The sequence below is a fragment of the Cynocephalus volans genome, chromosome 2 (assembly GCF_027409185.1).
Source record: "Cynocephalus volans isolate mCynVol1 chromosome 2, mCynVol1.pri, whole genome shotgun sequence".
NCBI lineage: Eukaryota > Metazoa > Chordata > Mammalia > Dermoptera > Cynocephalidae > Cynocephalus > Cynocephalus volans.
Genome location: NC_084461.1, coordinates 171686014 through 171702199, shown reverse-complemented (window position 1 = coordinate 171702199; position 16186 = coordinate 171686014). Strand labels below are relative to the sequence as shown.

Genomic DNA, 16186 nt, shown 5'->3' with positions numbered 1-16186 from the left:
GGAGGCAGCTTAAGCAGGCGGATTTTGCCTGTTAGATTGAGAACTGCCGCTTGCTTGTCAACCTGTCCAGACACCGAATGGCCAGGGGGTAGAGTGGTGCAGGAAGTAGTATTGACTGTTACACGGTGCACTTTTATAGGTGTAACTCATCTAATTTATACAGCAACCCTGGGAGTTAACAGATGAAGAAACTGAGGCACACACAGGCGAGCTATTAAATTGCTCAGGTTCACCTGCCACCTGAATCCTCTGGCTGCAGCTCCAGTGTGCTTTTGGGGATCCAGAGGCCTCTGGAGGTGTCGGTTATCTTGCAAGGCAGGCCCACAGAGCTCCCCCAGCAGCAGCCGTCTCTTGTTCCTGATGCTTGTCCCACGGGAGCAGGTGTGGGGGCCAGAATGGCCAATGCAGAGGGCTTTCCCGGCTCTGGGCATCTCTCTCAGACCTGGCAGTCCATGGTCGGACAGGCACAAGTCCAGTGAGAAAAGGCGTGGGCATTCATGGGAAGGCGAGACCTGTCTTCCAGCTACTCCTGGACCTGATCACCTGATCCATCACTCGTCTGTCCCTCCATTGTCCCAGTGGGGAAATAGAGGAATGGTCTTTGCGTGCCACTGTTCCTGAGGGGAATGGGGATATCTTGTCTTTTATGGTTTCAGAGCTCCTCCAGGAAAGACCCTGGACAGATACCTGGTAGCATTTTTATAGGAAAGATCCCTCAAATGTAATAAAATTCCCCATATTAGAAGCTGTTGTCTCAAGTGCCTTGGGCAGAGTCTGGGGAAAGTTAGGAGCAGGGGGATGTTATTTGATCAGTCTCCAAACCCACTGGTGTCTCGGAGATGGAATGCTGCCACCTCTGAGGCCCTAGGCCTCTTTGCTGTAAGTTTGGTTCAGAGCATTATTTTAGTTTATTTTTAGGATTGTAGAAATCGTTAGTCATGCCTTTTGATCTCTCTTTGACTTTCTCAAGAGGCATTTGTCTCACATGTTTAAACTGTGTGATCTGTGCCCCTCCTCCTGCCCGTGAGACATTGGTACATTTTGATTCAGACGTCACCTGTGTACTTAGTATTACTTTCTGTGGCAGTTTTCACCTGTGAACAGGTTGACGGGGTTTGTGTGTGGTTGTAGGAGCTGGTCTGGCTGACCCAAACAAGTCACTCACTTTATGGGGCTTGTCTGTAAAATGAGGGCTTGGATTAGCTAATCTGTAAGGTCTCCTGGATTCTAACTCTGACCCCAAATAATGACCCTTAGGGCCTCTTCTGTTCTTAAACATGCAGGATTGGTCATGAAGCACCTCCTGCTTTTTCCCTACAACTTTCTTGGAAGGGGTAGCAACGATTGTTCATTTCAACTTTCCACTGAGACAAAAGGCACAAGAGGGCCCAGGTCTCATGACCCCAGGAAGGCTGCAGCAGAGTGCCAAGGTCTACCAAGATCAGCACAGTTGTCTGTGCCCAGCATGAGGCGTCAGAGATCCATCCGTGCCGCAGTTAGGGAAATGTTTCACTGGGGGAGACCACTACTGCTCTCTTAAATATTTTGGATGTCAGAGGCCATGAGTAATTGAGTCAGGAGACCTGGGTTGGGTTTCAAGCCCTGCTCCTAACTTGCTTCATGCCTTAGGCACTGTTCTGTGCCTTAATTTTGTTACTGGTAAAATAGGGGCAGTGGATCCTGTTCAACGTTTTTCCACATTTTTAACCCATGTCCCTTTTCTGTGAACACAAAACACCCATTGTCCTCTTTGATGTTACTTGAAATTTCAAAATAATTATTACAGCTGAAACCAAATGAATGTAAACCATATCTTGGAAGAACAAAGGTTTTCTCTGATTTTTGAAAGGCATGTGTTTTAAGTAAGAGTGTTGAGTCGGCCTGCTTTTTCCAGTTTTTCTATCCTTGGTCATGTGGGCAGTAGAACCCAGTACTGCTCACTTTCAGCGCCCAGCCTGCTGCTGTTTGTTTTGTGGACCTAAGTGCAGAAAGCCAGCCTCGTGAATGCTTACGATTATAATATTAAATTTGCTTGTTCATAAAGCCCTACCCTACCCCCCCAAAGTCACTTTAAGGACTGGTGATTTCCAAACTGTGGGTTCAGTATGTTAAAAAAAAAAAAAAAGATTGTTGAGATTACAACAAGGAGGCGTGCTGGGCATGCAGGAAAGTGATATGTTGCTTGTTGAAAGCCTGCTGGAGTCGTATATGTGTTCTCCGGGTGGCAGTGTAAAATGGGCTTCTGGCGGGGGGTTGTTGTCAACAAAGTAGGAGCACCACTGAATGTCTGTGGAGCCCCAGCAGTCAACAGCCTGAGATTCTTAAATGGTCATTTGGAAAACCTTGGGCAATTTTTCTAATCCTTCCTGTGTCTCTCCCCTCACTTAGTCCCACTATGGTGGGGGGTGAGCGCTCATTCATCTGAAAAGGCCTGGTTACTGGGACCTTTGGCTGTCCCCAGAATTCTAGTGAGCAGTAAGTGGGTACTAGGGAAGGGAGCACAGGGTCTGTGCAGAGCTCCCACAAACGGTAGCCATGACCCTCTCCTTTCAATCTGAGGCTGGGCAGCAGGTTTTCCGTGAGCCTCTTCCTGGTGTTCTAAAGTGACAAGTTGCCTGGGGGCCTAGACCAGCCCTCGGGGTGGATGTGAGAACCCGGGTCTGGTTGGGAGTTCTCAAGTCTGTGGGGAGCATGCCAGGTGGGTGGAGGAGGAAATTCCATCTGGATTAGGCACACCACTTGTAGACCATACCGAGGCCGCCGCGGTGCGAGCAGGGGCAGAAGGAAACAGGAAAGATTTGAAGGGGGGAACTTCCGCTGACCCTTCCCCAGCCCTTCTCTTGCTTGGCGTGTCAGGGCAACCCTGCCTTTAGGAGGAACCCTCCTTCCCACCTGCCCAGAGGCCCACGCACCACCCAGCTGCCAGCCCAGCGAGCCTGGAGGCTCTAGGAGCTGGGGGTGCCCAGCCACTGTCCCCTTGGGTTTGACCTTGTGGCCACAGACCTGTGGAGCGAGGCAGGTGCCAGGGCCAGGTGGCTCTGTGCTCCTCAACTCCCGCCTTCTCTCTCCTGGCCTCCTCCTCGCAGGCTGACTGGTAGGAAGGGTGCTCAGGGGGTGCAGACAGCTGCCAGAGTCCCCTTCCGCCCACCTAGCACTTTCGAAACAAAGTACAGTACAGTAGATGCCATTCAGTTTCAAAAGGGCGTGAAATCCCAAATTGCTCTAGTTCCTGGAACAAAATTATAGTGATTTTTCTCTCCCTTCCCATCTTCTCTTTTTCAAATCCTCCCCTCCCTTCCTCTCTGTCCTTCTCCAATGGGAGGTGCTTTTTAAAAAGGTGGATTTGAGGGGGGTGAAGCCTGGAGTCAAAAAAGGGTATTATTAACTGCAGTCCTGTTCCATCTTTCAGGAACTCCCAGGCTGCATGCTGATATCCATAGCCAGGATCTGCCACCCTCGGACCTGCCACCCGTGGGAGGAGGGGGGTGGGGACCTTTCCCAATCTCAGTGTCGGAACTTGGCTCCACATGTCCCTCTCCTTCTGCCCTGAAAGTGGGGAGAGGTAGGCTGGGACACAGGGTTGGAGGGTGGAGCCCAGCAAAGGGGGTCTCAGCTTTTTAGTAGGGAGAGGCATATGGGGTTTAATGGGGGGATTTAATGGACTGCATTGCTTAAACCACATGGGTGGGGGGGTTGGGAGGTCTGTGTCACATGGAAGGGAGGAGTCTGCTTCCCACACCTTTTCCTTGTTTTTATTTGGGCATGGTTTAGCTTCCTGTGGCCATCTCGGCAAAGAAGGCTTCGTCCCATCTGTTCTTAGGAGCAGAGACTGATCTCAGGGCTTCCGTCCCATGTTCCCTGTTTTATAGTCTTGGGCTTCTGTCCCCCTTCTGACTTCAGGGCAGTTGCCCTTCCCTGACCCATCGGGTGACCTCACTTGCTTGGGTTGACGCCTTTGGCAGTCTCTCTTGAACCCCAGAGCTTTCTGGCCCTTTTCTTATCTCCCCTAGTACTGAACCTTTCCTTCTCAAAGAGTTTCTGTTGTTTGTTTTTAATCTAAAGCAAGCTGTCCAGCCCCATCAGTGCTGGCTGCAACACACCCCTACAGTCATGGCACTTGCTGGACCACTCCAGAAGGCACGGCTTGCCCAAAGCCTGCCCACTCCCACTCCCCCACCCTCTACCCACCTTGAGTGTCCACAGCTGACTTTTTTATAGGAGGGATGTGTCCAATCACTTCCTCTGTTGAACTTTGAGCCTTCTCTCAAGCTCCTACTTTCTCACCTGCAGAGGACTGTGTTGGAGAGATTCAAATGCCAGTCTTTGACTTACTGGTCAGGCAGGACACTTAGCTTTTCTGAGTTTTAATTTCCTTCTCTGTAAAATGCGGACGCTTATTTTCTTCTCGCTTTCTCTTTCCTGACCCAGCTTTCCATTGCTTCTTTCCTTTCCTTATTTTTCCACCGGACCCCGTGGAAGTTCCTTGTTAACAAGCCCCTTACCTCTTCCTTTCTTCCTTCTACTTCCCCGTCCTGATAGAAATCCCAGCTGCTTTTCCCAACAGTAGGGAGCATGGACCCTTGAGCCTGATTGCCTGGGTTTGGGTCCCAGTCCCCGCTCCGGTGTGACCTTGGGCAGGTCTCTTAACCTCTCTGTGCCTAGTTTCCCCATCTGTGAAGGGGAAAAGATGACACTTATCTCCCTGGGTGGTTGGAGGGTTAAGGACCTAAGGGACTGAGAACAGTCCCTGATACATAGTGAATGTTTTCTAGGCGTCAGCCCTCACCTTTCCTGATGATCATTATTGTCATCATCATCAACATGATGGGTCACTTTCCCGTGTTCTCTGAGGACTTTGGCAGCTGAAGCACAGGCTGCTTCCCCAACACAGATCCTGTCCTCACCCTGAGGATGGCCCCTCTAGGTCACCCCTCGACTCACATCCACATTTCTCCATTCTTTGCACCCCTGAGATCAATGGCCTTTACCTCCACTGGATCTCGTCTAAGCCCAGAGCCTTCCCGCCTCCGAAATCCTAAATTCTCATGTCTCGTAGCTTGACCCATCACCGCAGCCTCTCTTGGCCTCAGCTCCTCTGCCTTTGGCCTGCCCCACCCTGATCCTGGACAGCCCGTCTGTCCATGGCGCAGCTGAGCCCTGCTGGAGAAACTCACACACTGCCTCTGCGGGGTCTTGCGCTCCAAGCTCCTGGCCTTGCGCACCCTCAGGGCTGCTGCCTGTCCTTATGTGTCCCAGCCAGCAGCTTGTGTCCTCCACAATGCTGCTGCAGCCTGTCCACTTGCTCCCTAGCCCTCCCACCCTCTGGTGTGTCTGGCCACAGCATGGTGTCTTGTCCTAGCTCACAGAGAAACCAGGACCCAATTCAACACATCTTCATGCCACTGTCCTTCCAAACTGTCTTGCCTTCTGCCTTCCCATGATAAAGTAACAGGTTTCCTTCCCTCCTGTAAGGTGAATCAATGGGGGCAGGGAAGGTGATGTGTATGAACCACCAGACACACCTGGATTTGAATCCTGACTCCACACCTGGGCACATTACTTGACCTCTGGAAGCTCAGGTTCCTTCTCTGCAAAGTGGGGATATTAATACCAAGACCTACCTTGTGGGTGGTGGAAAGAATTAAAAGAGGCAGCGTGTGTGAAGCTCTGGCCACAGTGCCTGGCATGTACATTCTCAGTCAATGGTGATGGTGGTAGTTATATTTTTGTTATCTCTCTCGGGTGACCAATTCCAGGATCTTTAGCCTTCCTCTCCGTTGGCCCCTTTCCAAAAGCATTTATGCAGGTCCAAGCCTGTCTCATCTTAAGTAAACAACCAGAACCCAGACTTCTCACCTTGACCTCATATACTCTGAGTACCACCCTGACCCTTTCCTCCTGTAAACAAACTCTTGCTGCCCTTTTTTTTCTTCCTTAAAATAACAAATGTTATGAAAGTACTGTTGACCCTGAGTCTCTACCTGTCACCCCCAGGTCCCTGGCTCTCGCACCCACTGCTCTGTTGAAGCTTCCCTGAGGCTGCTAGTGATCTCCTTTTGCTAAACTTGGCTATTGTTTTTCCAGCCCATCTGCTACCTCAAACCTTGCTGTGAAGGCACCTTTGAGAGGGGCTTGTACACTTTGCTGTTCTCTGGTCTCTCTTTGGTCTGATTCCTCCTCCTTTCCTGTGCCGCAGGATCTTGCCCTAACCTCTGTTCTGCCCCACACACATCTCAAGTTTCCACCTGGGACCTGCCAACTTCCAGATCTGTATCTGGGGTCCAGACTCTCTTGGGAGCTGAATCTCCAGTTGCTGCGCAGACCTGTCCACTTGGCTGCCTTATGGGTTGGACTCAGTGTGTCTGGGATGGACGTCCTGGCCCTCCCCTTGGGCCAGCCCTTGTGCCTGGGTCCTTCCCTTAGAACTTGGGGTGGCACCTTTGGCCTCTCCATTTTTGCATCTGTGATAGCTCTTGAATTTGTTTCCTTCTCTCCCTCCCCACTGCTACTTACTGCTTTGGGTTGAGGGACTTGGATGTGTCCTTTTCCTTGAGGACTTCTCTGACCACTTGAGTTAAAAGTGAATGTACCCTCCCCTTCCCCACACTTCCCTATTGCCTGTCCCACTTTGTTTTTCTCCATAGAGTTTATTACCTTCTAACACATGGTATTCACTTATTTATATTGTTTATATATTTTGTTTATATCTATAATATTATTTATGTTGTTTATGGTCTCTCACCCCTCGTTAGAATGTAAGCTCCAAGTGGGCAGGGGATTCTTGCTCTTTTGGTCTTTGGTGTATTCCCATTGCTGGAAACCATACCCAGCACATAAAAGTATTTCGTTGAATGAAATACTGCAGTTCATTCTGCAAATCATTCACAGCTGGTCCTGCTCCTGGTTGGTTGCAGTTTTCTCATCTGAAATATGGAAGATAAACAGTGCCCATCCTGTCTCCCTTACATGTCTACTTATTGCATCTAATTTAGAAAATGTAGCCAAGTTTGCAGGGAATACAGTTTTAAAAGTATAAAGCTCTATGCAAGTGCTAGGTCATGGTATTTATTATCAAACTGGGATCCTGTTGTAGAAGTAAGGTTAGCTCATTGTAATGGAAGGTCCAGCCATTCTCCATGGTGCAGCAAAAGTTTCGGGGCAGGGGGCAGGGGACAGTCACATCTTTCTGCAGTTTACACCTGGCAGTCTGTCTTCACCTGATAATCCTTTAGCTGTTCTGACTGCCTTCCGGATCAAGCGTGAACTTCTTCATGTGGCGTGTACAGAAACTGAAACTCTTTCCTCTCTAGTTTTCCTCTGACTTCTTGTATTAGTCAGCTTCTGTTGCTTATAACAAAATACATGGAATTGGGTAATTTGTAAGAAAACATAATTTATTGCTTACAGTTTCAGAGGCTGAGAAGTCCAAAGTCCAGGTGAGGGTCGTCTTTGGTGACGGCTTTACAGCAGTGCAGCGGTCTTACATGGCAGAAAGTGGTGGAGGAGAGTGAGTAACCTCTCATGTGCTCTTCTCTTAAAGCCCTCAGCACCACACTCCTGACCACTGTCATTAAACCATTCACTACTGCACGTTCCTACAATCTAATCACCTCTTCAAGGCCCCACCTTTCAATTACCGTAATAGGATTTCCCACCCTCTCAACACTTACTGCGCGGGCCAAGTTTCCAATACCTGTAACTTTGGGGGACACAATTTAAGCTTCAGTGAGTTTAGGGGAGACATTCCATCCACAGCGCTTGTCTACTAGAGACACATAAAGGTATTCTGTGAATATTGGTTGAAGGAATGAATGCATTGCTGTTTTAAAGAGATTAATAATAATAAAAAAGCTTTAAAACCTCCTATTCAACAAATGCTAGTTTTTATTTTGTTTTGAGCTGTTTCTGGATTCATAATGTATCTTGCCTCCAAAAAAGACTTTCCTGGCTCTTCAGTTCATCCCTTTTTTTGCAGTAGAAGCCAGCCAGCTGCAGCTCCACATGATGAGGCTGTTTCCTCATTTGGCCGCTCATTTCACTCTGCATTTACCAAGTACCCTCTTTGCCAGGCACTGCGCTACACACTGAGCTGCAAAAATAACATTGCCTGGCCCTAGTTCCCCAAGTAAGCATGCTCCCTATAATTAGACCCTGAGCTTAGGCAGTAGGACTGCTCCCTTTGAAAAGAGGAATCACCTGTCTTGATATGAACTTTCAAATGGGCTAAAAGAACAAGGTCTGGGCTCTCTGGACGCTGGAGTGCTCCAGCTGCCACCATCTCGAAGATCTGGGCCTGCAGGGCAGCACCATTCTGGTTTCTCTGCCTGGCGCTCTTGGGGTGGTTCCTTCCCATAGGAGACAGTGGTCCTCAGTTGTAATACCTTCTCTTCACCCCCACCCCGCATCCTCTTCCTCACTCCTGTGGTGGTGAGTCATTCTGGAACCTCAAGTTGGCTCACAGTAGATGCTTTTGAAAACATCCCCCACCCTACTCATAATCCCAGACAGTCCAGGAGGGCCGTTGTCTGGTCACTAAGAGATGTTATGGTTTCCCATTCGTGCTTTCTTTCTGAGGAGAAAACAAAACATGTTGAAATGGGGAGAAAACCCAGAAGCAGCTTGGTTTGAAGCAAGAGTTGCATAACAGGTTTAGGAAACGTCTGGCCATTGTGGGTCAAATCAAGGGACTGCAGCTTTGTGTCACTGAGAGGACTTCCTCTGGGTCCACTGAACTTCTGGATCCATCAGACATGTCCAGCAGGAGACTCAGAAAGCCCCGGGGCCCTGAGGTCTGGCTGGCTGTGTGGTCTGCGGTGCCTGCTTCTGGAGAAAACCCCCAACTCCATCTCTTATTGTGCCGACAGCCTTTGTTCCCTAGCACAACCAGAAAGGGTACATTTGAGATGCTGCTGTGGACAGGGGCTCAGGAGAGGTGTGTGCATGTCAGAATGATGCTGCTGTTGAGGCCTCTGGAAAGACCATCAAACTAGGGGGCAGGTCCCATGAATTTAAGTCCATGTCCTGCCATTAACCAGCCAGGAAACCTTGGGCGAATCATTTCTCTGAGCTGGTTTCCCCTCATGAAACTAGACTAATATCATCTGCTTTACCTTTTGACAGGGCTATTGGGAAGCTTATGTGAGATCATATTTGGGAATGGCTTTTAACTTGCTAAACTTGCTAAACTAATGACAGATTGTATCAGGTAAAATACTTAAAGATTAGAGCCATTCAGGTTAACAGCACAGGTTCTGGGGCCAGACTGCCTTGGGGGGTGGCGTTTGGTTGAGTTACTGAAACTTCTCTGTGCCTTTTCTTCTCATCTGTAAAATAATAACAGCACCCACCTCAAATGTTGCTATTAGGATTAATTGAGATGATATACTTAGTGTTAAGACTAGTGCCAGGAGCATGGTAAGCACTCAGTTAACATTAGCTGCTATTATTATTTCTACAAGTATTATTACTTGAATGCCTGAACATGTCTATACATTGCTGTTGCAATTGTATATTGCAGTATTTTTGAGTTGTTTTAATTTCCACTCACTCAGTTGATCCTCTTAGCTCTCCTTTGAATGTGAGAAAAGGCATGTGCCAGTTCTCATTCACAGATGATAAAACTGAGCTTCGGAAAAATAACATGCCCTAGTACTCGGGCCCTTTTCTGCTGCAACGGAGCCAGAATGGGGGAGGTGAGGAAGGGAATTGGGCAGGAGCAAGTATGTGGGTTGCTGGGTCACAGACTCATGTTCATGACAGTGCAGCCCTTGAGCTGGGGCCTGGGAGATGAGAAGGAAAGGGCTGGGATTGATGGGGTCCAGCTGCCTTCTTGTAGGGGGAGGAACCAGGGTTGAGGGAGCCCCAGCAGAAAATCATAGCACCCTGAAAGTGTGGCCCAGAATGCAGGGCTCTAACGCATAGTTAGGAGTTCTTCGGGCAAATACTCTGGTAAGGAGGGCAAGGGGATGATGACAGATGGTTATTGCTGCAGGATATTTTTGGCTCTGCCTGGCTTCTTTCTCCGGAACAAATTGCAGCTGCTGTGGCACCTTCTCATTTCAGCAGGGAGTCGGAGTTGCACTCAGTATAGTGATTTGAATTCGGATTGGTCTGAGGATTCCTTTGCAGATCACAGTATAAAAGTGCCCTGCTGAGAAGATCAGTACACCATAGTTCCTTGGTCTGCTAGGGCTGCAGTTTTCTCATCTTAAATAAAAAGTTCTCATCTGAAGCGTAAGTGCCTGTCCTGCCTACCTTTCAGGTCCACTTACTGCATCTAGTAGGAAAATACAGCAGGTATGTAGGGAAGACATTTTAAAAAGTATAGAGGCCTGTGCAGGTGATAGGTCATGTTATCAAACTGGGATCTTGTTGAAGGGATGAGCTGAACTCACTGGAATGGAAAATCCAGGCTCTCATTCCAGCAGGCTGTAGGATTCCCTGCCCTGTGTGGTCTTGGGCGCTTGGGCTCTCTCCTTACACAGTGTCTCCCATCTGTTGAGTACAGATGAGGTGGCCACCTGCTGCTGCCTCTTCAGCTGGGTGATGAAGAAGAGCCAGTTATGCTCAGAGGGTGCTCAGATATGCATTTTAAGTTGGTTATGTAGGATGGGTGACAACACAGCTGTGTAGAGCAGTAACTGGCAGGTTCAGGAAGGATGAGACCCCCCCTGGGGGAGGGAGAGGTGCAGTGAGCCCAGGGCTATTAGGGCGAGGGCCTCTGTGGGGTTATCATTTTATATGCTCACTCTTATTTTTCAAGAGTCTGTCCTTTTGAGTGTCAGGCAGATGACTCTGGGGACGTTGTGGGGTGGGAGTCCCCCAGGAGCAGGAAGGTGACTAATCGTCCTGAAGCATGTCTCTGTTTGCTGGTACTTGGGCACTTTCCCACCTTGGTCTTTCCCCTCTCTTTTCCTGGCTTGCTTAAGAGGTTCTCCAGAACACAGGTGCCTTTGTCTTGGGGTCCCCACAGTGCCCATGTGGAGGGTTTGGCTGGCACCTTGCCTCTCGGAGGCCTGGCTTCAGGAGAAGTTTGTGCCTGCAGGAAGCTGGCCGGCCGGGCCACCGACCCTGACTCATCCATGTTCTGGTCCCCGGAACACCACTCCTCTGCTCTCTCTGCCCTAATGCAGGCTTTAACGGTGTCTTTAGCCAAATGATCAAGAAAGTTGCTTCCATAGTTGCTGTCTTTGTGGTTTGCTTGCTAAATGTTGGTTTGCATTAGACTGATTCATAGTAATGTCTCTACCTAGGAAAATTTGAAAGGCATTTGCAAAAATGTAACTTCATCCCCGGGCCTTCACTGAATAACTAAATTAATTAAGGAGGGGCGGGGCACAGGGGTTACGACCATGAGTGTTGGGCACTAGGGAGGTGGGAGGCTGGACACAGCCCAGGTCTGTCCCCGCATGGGTCCCTGTATGGCAGGGAGGACAGATGTACCAATGAATCACTCCTCTAGGGGGTGACAGACTGTCCTCAGGGATCCTGAACCTCATTGGGAGGGGTCAGAAAGGGCCCCCTGCAGAAGTACTATCTCAGTGTCTGTGTCTGGACTAGAAGGAGACAACAAAGCTGTACGATTGTCTCTGTCCCCCAAAATGTTGTGGCCTGTTTCCAAGGTGCCTGGCCATCCCTAGGATGCCTGTACCCTGCCAACACTCTGATTTGGGGGTTCTGCTGTGAGTCTTCTGAGCACAGAATCAGCTGAGAAAGTTTTTATGGTTTGGGGTCACCAGACCAGGGGGCCTCTTGGCAGGACCTTTCCTCCTGTTCTGAAATTTTATTTCCCTGTTAGTTGGGCCTGATGAAGGGCCCAAGATGCAATGCTGAGGACTTTCCTCCTGGCATTTGTATTAAGTCCAGGGTTTAGACAGAGGCTCCTGGGTCTCACTGCTTCTGGAAACTGAATCATGTCTCTCCTCCCAAGAGGCCAGTCCAGTGACACAAGCATGAACCCACTAACCCCAGTGACACCTCTCTATGTCTGTGTCTGCAGATCCCCTGGCACTGGAAGTCTTTCTTGCTAGATCTGTGTGCTGTGGGTGTTTTTAAGGAGGACACGTGTGGGCCTTTCTCAGTGTCATCAGACAATGCTGAGCTGTTACCCAGAAGAAACGGTGAGGATAGAAGCAAGGATTTGATCTGGTTGCAGCGGAACTGTAGTAAATGCCCTGTTGGGGAAGAAGAGTTGTCTGTGAGAGGGTTAAAAACCTAAAGTATATGAGAGACTGGAGAGCTCTCTTTCAGTGGAACTGTGCTTAAAATTTTTTTCCTTGAATCTTGGCTTCTTGAGCAATAACTGAATTTTAACATACATGTATTTATGCAGGCCAGGAAGGGTGTTAAATTCACTTACTTAGATAATTACTGAAGATTTATCTGTAGCCCTTAGAGCGTCAAGAAATCAGCTCAGAAATGACTTTTCCTTGTAAAAATGATATAATAACAATTAAGAGTATATTTACAAGTTGGAATGACTCTTGGCTACTTCTTTGTTTCCAAAAAAATATTTCAAGGTTCAGAACGAGGTAGAGAAGGACTTGAAAGTGCAATTGGCCATTATGGGGTGCCTGACCGTACAACTTTAGGTGGGAGCAGTTTCCATTTGTCCTTGGAATTAGTGCTGTTGCCTCCTGACAACGGGCTGGCTGGTGATGCTTTGCCTGACCTTGGGTAAGAATTCTTGCTTTCAACTTCTCTTGAGTATTTCTTCCAAGGATCTTTTCTTTTTTTCTGACAATCCAATCATCAGAAAATGTCTCAAATTCTCTTTCAGAACCTAAAAACCGAAAGTTACTACAAAGCTGGGCTTTTACCAGAAACTGCTTTAAGTGGAAAACAGATTCCTGATCTCTTCCGAGCAGCTGATTTTAGGGACCTGGGGAGCCATCAGGAGCCTTTGTCCACCCCAAACCAGTGGCTGGCACTGCTGCTTGTTGGTGGAGGGTAGAGAAGGGAACGAGGAGAAGCAGGCTAAAGCAGATCTTTCTGAATACACACACATGTGATGTCCATATTTGCATTTTAGGGTGAATTGTAATTAGCCTGAGGTGACCGGGGCCCACCAACTGAGTGACCCTAGGAAAAACTCTTGTCTGAGTCTCAGTTTCTTTCTCTGTAAAATGGCAAGACTGAACTAAATAGTCTCTTGGGAAGTTTCCAGTTCTAAAATTTTTACTCCTTATTCCCACGTGGCAGTGTAACTTTGGCTCCCTGTTTCGACTTTGGATACAAAGTATAGAGTCACAAGCACTTCTGCGTGAAGAGGAATCTAGGAAGAAACCCTGCAGTGGAATTCTACTGGGGGACTGGGCAGCCGTGGGAGTGGCCAGCCGCCCATATACCACTTGGGGCCCGTGCTTGTGCCTGCATTCCAAAGTGCCTGCCCAGAAATTATAGCTTATGTAATGTACTTGAGACCTCCAATGACAATGCTTCTAGACTGCAAACCGTTCATCCAGGCGATTCCAGAAATGCTGAGTGGCCACAGCCCCACCCTGGAATCAAGGGGAGAAGTGTGGTCAGTGCTTCTGGAAGGCCCTGTTTATAGCTCTCTGACTCCTTCCTGCCGGGACCTTTCACAAGTTCACTACCAGAAAGCTGAGTCATCCAGGGGTCAGCTGGCTTGGCCAAGGTCACCCAGCATTGCCAGCAGCACAGATGGGGTTATCCCAGATGGCCCATGCACTTGGGGGGAAGCATCGATGGGGAGCTCGGGGGGGTTCCCTGTGACATCTCTCCTGCACCGTGGTTTGCCCTCCCATAGATTTCACAGTGAGGAACGTTCTTCTGTTTCATTCACTTCATTTCTTCCCTCCTCCATTTCCTAATCGACCAAGCAGATGGAATCGTAGTGTCAAGGTAAAATGACCTTCCTTATGCCCCAGTGTTGGGGCTTAGTGTGGACTCTAAGTCCTTATGCCTGCTCCCAGGCTCTTCTCCTGGTACTCAGCAGGCTTCAGGTGACACCTGCCTTCCCAGGGCCTCTGTCCATACCTGCTGCTTCCTGTGCCCCAAGCCCCTTTCTCCAATACTTCAGGACCCCTCCCAAATCTAAATTAGGTCCCCTGTGTTTGCCCTCGTAGCATCTACTTTTGCTGTATGACATTCAGAGTTTCGAATTTTTTATTTTTATGATTTTTAGTTTATTTTTTTCCTCCCCTACTGCACTGTAAACTCCTTGAAGGTGAGGGCTCTGCCTGCTCTGCTGATCTCCCACCTCCCCAACTGTGCACTGATGTTTAGATAGTGGGTGGAACTCTTTGGTACAATGGCCCTGTTGTTTTACAAGCTGAGACCACTGTAGGCTGGGGACCTGCTGTCACCCCTGGTACCAATCTCCTTCTCGCCCTTCTGGAAACCCTTCCTGTCAGGCCGCTTCAGTTTAAATTGTACACCCGAACTCTGTTTCCAAGGAGAGGGTTTTAGTCAGCATAAAATCTCATGATTGAAGGTTCCTGCCATTCCCTTTGGTGTCCAGTAAAACTTAAAAATGACCCTCCCCAAAGCATAGGAAATAATTTGTACATATTGTCTAGCTTAAATTTAGCAAGTGAGTCCCAGAGGCTGAAAGTTGGGTCTTCTGGTTGTTTCCTTTTGTGTCTTTCCCCAAGACCCTCAGAATGTCAATCCTGGTGTTTCTGGTATTCTGTTACCTTTCTTTGTTATTGTTGTCTGGTGTGAAAGGTATGTAAGGAAGGAAGGAGCCATTCCCATGCCATGACCTGGTGCCGACTGTACATAAATCTTCCTGCATTATGGAGATAATCTGGTAGTAGTGTTTACAGGAAATCTGGCTTCAGTGACATCTAGACCCCTAGTTAGGCTTCTAGCATCCCCTGAACTCTAGAGCTGGCTTTGATGGGGCTCACATTCCCAGCTGTTACCCCACACGGTGGACCCCGATCTGGCCAGGTGCACCTTGCTGGGGACACAGATCTGCAGCAGGTAGAGAAGAGTTTGGGGAGGGTTCAAAGTCCCTGCTTTGCACATGCCTGTGGGTGAAAATTTGTCCATCTCTGACTTCTCGTCAATCATTTATTGTGTGTTTCAGCGAGGCACAGGGACCTGCTGCCCTCTTTTCACCTTCTGTCCAACTTTCATGGGAGGCAGATGTGCAGACGCATCTCCTGACATAAGGACAGTGAGCAAGAGAAGGCTGGCGACAGGCTGCTTTGAAAAATCCTTTTTTCTGGGGATAATCGTGGGGCATGCTTTAGAAGGTGTGGCCTCTGTGCAGGTCATCGAAGCTGGTCTTGTAGAAGCCGGCAGCACCACACCTGGCTTGGGACATGCATGGGCCATGTGAGGTGCTGGTGGGAGCCAGCACTGTCAGCACTTGGGGCCCCTCTGTGCCCCTGGCTCTGATGCCAAGGGCAGTGTCTGAAAGCTGCGGGCATCATCACACCCTAGTCTCACACACAAATACTTGACTGGTTTTCATGAGCTACCTCCATGCTTGGGGTGCTGGTTCCTGGGATAATATCTTTCGGGCTGGCCCAGGCCAGCACAACCTGGCGAGGAAGGTGCTGCATTTTCGGGATCGGAGGTCTGCATGTGGGGAAGGTGGGGGATTCGAGCTCTGGGTCATGAGTGGTAAGCTCTGCTTTCCCTCCAAGAGCCCCTGCACTGACCTTCTAGGTGCTTCCTTCCAACGCAGGCCCCCGAGCCAGGGATGTTGCTGTGTACAGAGGATTACACTGTGCGTTTGAGACCCCTACCTGCCTTTACCCAAAACAAACAAAACAACCTGCTATCCCAAGTGTTACAGGAAACCTCAGGGAATTCTTTGATGTTGCCTGGATTTCAGGCTCTGAAATACATCTGGAGTGAGCTGTTGATTAGACTTAGGATTTTAATTGTGATAACATATGCAAAACATAAAATTTACTCTCTTTTTCAAGTGTATAGTTCAGCAGTGTCAAGTACCTTCACTTTATTATGCAGCCGATCTCAGAACGCTTTATCTTGCAAAACTAAAACTTTGTCCATTAAATAACAGCTCCATACTCCCCCTCCTCCCAGCCCCTGGCAACCCGCATTCTACTGTCTGTCTCTATGAAGTGGACTACTCCACGTAGTTTATATAAGTGGAATCATAAGTATTTGTCTTTTTGTGACTGGCTTATTTCACTTAGCATGATGTCTTTAAGGTTCTTCCACATTGTAGCATGTGTCAGAATGT

The 16186-nt window shown here is 48.7% G+C and overlaps 1 protein-coding gene across 1 annotated transcript in view; it reads left to right on the top strand.

Annotated features, from left to right (window-relative positions):
• The window catches only part of SLC25A37 (solute carrier family 25 member 37), a 38276-nt gene that overhangs the window by 1141 nt on the left and 20949 nt on the right, over nt 1–16186 (top strand). The window lies entirely within an intron of this gene.